This window comes from Styela clava, chromosome 8 (genome assembly GCF_964204865.1).
Source record: "Styela clava chromosome 8, kaStyClav1.hap1.2, whole genome shotgun sequence".
Taxonomy (NCBI): domain Eukaryota; kingdom Metazoa; phylum Chordata; class Ascidiacea; order Stolidobranchia; family Styelidae; genus Styela; species Styela clava.
The window spans coordinates 22,328,018-22,331,920 of record NC_135257.1 but is presented as its reverse complement, the minus strand read 5'-3'; the positions used below and the strand labels follow the sequence as shown (position 1 = coordinate 22,331,920).

The 3,903-nt window shown below is 34.3% G+C and overlaps 1 pseudogene; it reads left to right on the top strand.

Moving 5' to 3' along the window:
- The first annotated feature begins 501 nt into the window (after positions 1-501).
- On the top strand, positions 502-2,202 carry LOC120325913 (procollagen galactosyltransferase 1 pseudogene; annotated as a pseudogene).
- Positions 2,203-3,903: the final 1,701 nt, after the last annotated feature.

Below are 3,903 nucleotides of genomic sequence, written 5' to 3'. Positions count from 1 at the left end.
TACATTGTTTAGAATAGGTAATAGTTATAGGTACAGAATGATGCAACAGTACATCTCGTATCTGGCGTATTATGCACACAAGACTTTACATGGTACAGTATATGAACTAAACATTGACCATCATTTTACTTGAGATTATACTTGATTGGGTGATATAGGCGGATCCTGGCAGGTGTTTGTGACACGTTTAGCTCTCATATGAGTTGTTAGTTTTCATGTTGCAAATAGTCTTGTATTGACGGTATTAAAGTTGTGATAAAAATACGGTATGACTTATATTTAAATAATGTTTAAACTTCAGGCTAGGTCTTATTTTTGGGGAAACACGGTAGGTATGATAATGAACAAAATGTCTGATTTGCGATCTGTGAGGCCAGCATACTTCAGTCAGTCATCAATTCAATTTATATTTATAGATTGTACCTCATTATGTTAACAAATACATTTGGTATCACATTCATTCTTTGTATTGGCTTTACGAAGATTCAACGGACGACATGTATGTTAGAAGAGACGACAACATACGAAGAGAAAGCAAGAGATAGAATGTTTAGTGCTAAAAACATAAAATCAAAGATAGGTGAAAAAACAATACTTGTTGCTATATTTGTACGAAATAAGGAACATTCGTTGCCATATTTTTTACGAGGCCTTGAAGATTTGAAATATGATAAAGAACTGATGTGGCTGTGGATTGTTTCTGACCATAATCGAGATAACTCTACAAAGCAACTGGAAGCCTGGGTAGAAGTTTTCAAAGACAAATATGCAAAGATTGAATTTGAGAAACCAGATTTACCAGTTGAATACAACGGACAAAGGAGCGATTTAGATTGGACAAATGATAGATACATTCGACTGCTTAAACTGAGGCAATTTGCTTTGAACAAAGCCAGAAGGATTGATGTCGATTTCATTTTATATATTGATGCTGATAATATTTTAATGAATCCATACACTTTGAATTACCTCACTGAAAAATCTGAGACCATCATTGCACCTTTGTTGAATTCAAATACCGATTATTCCAACTTTTGGGGTAAGGTGAACGAACAGGGACATCATGTAAAGAATAATCTGTACAAGCAAATAATAACACGAAAACAAACCGGGACTTTTGATGTTCCATTTGTACATTCAACATTCATGATAAATTTAAAAAATAAAGATTCTGGAAAAGTTAGATTTCTACCAATTCCACCCTGTTACGACTACAAATTTAATGATAATATGGTTTTTCGTTACCAGTGTGATTTCAAAGGCGTTCATATGTATATTGATAATTCCGCCTTTTATGGGTATTTACCAGAACCACAAGATAATGACGAAGATCTGGAAGATGAAATTTATAATTTTTTGAGAATGAGAATGGATGTCATGACATTGCCACCAATAGGCGTTGGAATAACAATACGAAAGTCTATACACGTTCCGGATAAGGCGATTATTACGAGTCTTCCGGTTGATCATGTGTTTGTAATAAATTTGGAGCGAAATCGCGATCGCAGATTACGGATAAATAAAAGCTTCGCAATGCATGGAATTAATTACACGTTATTTGAGGCTGTTGATGGAAAATTATTAAACAAAAGTTATATGGATAGTCTCGGAATCAAAGTACTTCCAGGATATAAAAGCCCAGATGGTGGTGCTGATATGACCGTGGGTGAAATTGGCTGTTTTTTGAGTCATTATTTCATTTGGAAAAAGATTTTGAAGAATAAATACGAATCTACTATTATTTTTGAAGACGATGTTCAATTCAGACCAAAATTTATACAGAAATTTAAAAATGCTATGAAAAAAGTTGAAAATGAGAAAATTCCTTGGGATTTGATTTATTTGGAAAGAATTCCAATAAAAAAAGGAGAGGAAGAACCGGTGATGTTAGAAAATGAAAGTGGTCCTAACTTGGTTCAGCCAGTATATTCTCTCTGGGCCATAGCATACATGATATCTTACGCTGGGGCGAAAAAATTAATCGATGCCGAACCGTTAAGTAAAATTATTGCCGTGGATGTGTTTCTTCCTGTTATGTATGGAAAACAGCCTTTATCTTATATTAATGAGTATTTTCTAAAAAAGAACCTCAACGCGCTTTCATTTAAACCGACCATCGTAAAACAAACACACTACTACAACAATGTTAACCATGTTAGCGATACCGCAAATTCCAAATTCGTCTGTGATATCCTGGATTAGTTACTCAGAAGTGTGAAGTACAATTCAACAATTCTAAATCACAAACATAAACATACTCCGAAATCATAATAATATTTGAATCCTACTTTGGAACTCTTAATAATAAAAGCTGATACCAACTAATGGTTGGAAGTAAGGGCGCTTTCGTAGTATGTGAACCAAGATGGCGGACACCGGAACGGTATGTGTATCAGGTCAGGGTTTGGCCTAATTTTATTCCAATTTTTCCTATTTTAGTTCTATTACGAGTTTGGGGACTAACATGATTCCCGGAGTATTTGTGAATGAAATTATGGCCTAACCCTAACCTGGTACACATACCACGTTCCGGTGTCCGCCATCTTGGTTCACATACTTCAGGAGTACCAAAATATGTCCGTTTTCGATACCGGTTGACCAAACTGCGACAATCGACTCGTGGACAGTTAACTTGATATTTCGGGTCAGCAAAGTTTTTGTTGTTAAAACTCTGATGTTTCAACAATTAAATCCTATGTCAAATTTTGACCCCTAGTTTGTGGAGGTCTGAAATGCAGATCCAAGAATGCTCAAAATCATTTTGAATCTCGCTCCATACAATTCGAAAACACAACTCTAGTTCAGATTTAAATGCTAGCCAAAAGATTCCAACTTTCGACTTTACAATTTCCTTGCTGCCGCTCAAAATTTTGTAAACTTTGGTCTCGACATCAAAGCTATTGGGAACATACAAATTCCGAATTGCAGATCCAGTAGAAAAACTGCGAAAATCTTAAACCATGCCCCATACTATAAAATTGAACCGTGACTAAACAATCACGGAAATTTAGTGAAATATATATTCATCTCAATCAGTTCTGTTTTAGGAAATTTTGTGATCCAAATTAATGACAAGCTGAGAAATTTGAAACAAACATGTTTTGTTGAATGTAATTTAAAGGAACTTTGAGTTAATTTTATATTTATACTCTATACTTTTATATTTATGTCTCATTGTATTTTAGTAAAATGTTAACATTGTTTCTCCAATAACATTATTTATAAAGTGCAACAACAGCCTGTGTCGTGTAGTTTTGTATTACCCATATAGACTGCTAACAACAGTTTTTTTTTCATTTTGTACTCTACATCAGTGAATAAAGATGATCTTCAAAATAAGTTATCTTTTTTATTATTTGTATAATACAAGACATCAACGCACAAAATTGCGATTTCCACACTGTGGCTGCTAATCCGAACATTGATTAAATTGAAGTGTAAAAAATAACTCAATGAATTCAAAAATGAGACCCGTGCATTTGACACTGTCACAGCAATTAAATGTGCCTAGCCCCGACATCGCATATTGGCGTCATTATTTGTATATTTACATTACGTACTGTGCTGTGATGAATTATTATCATAATACCAGCCTGGTTTAGTATATGCAAAACTAGTACGGAGCAACCATTATAGTTTAGTGAATGCTTTTAAAGTCTATGCCAGTGGTTTTTAACCATTTAGGTAGAGCGGAACTCTAATGAGACGTTTCAGATGCTCGAGAAACTCATGTGCAATTCATTATATGTATCAATAAATATGCTAATAAAAAAATGTGAAACAAACACCTGAAGATCTTTTTCGGGGCACTGGCGAAAAACACTTACTATATGATTTTGTTGGTTCCATTACATTTGAACCCACGTACATTTGAACCCATGACAATTGCACCTGTATGCTATT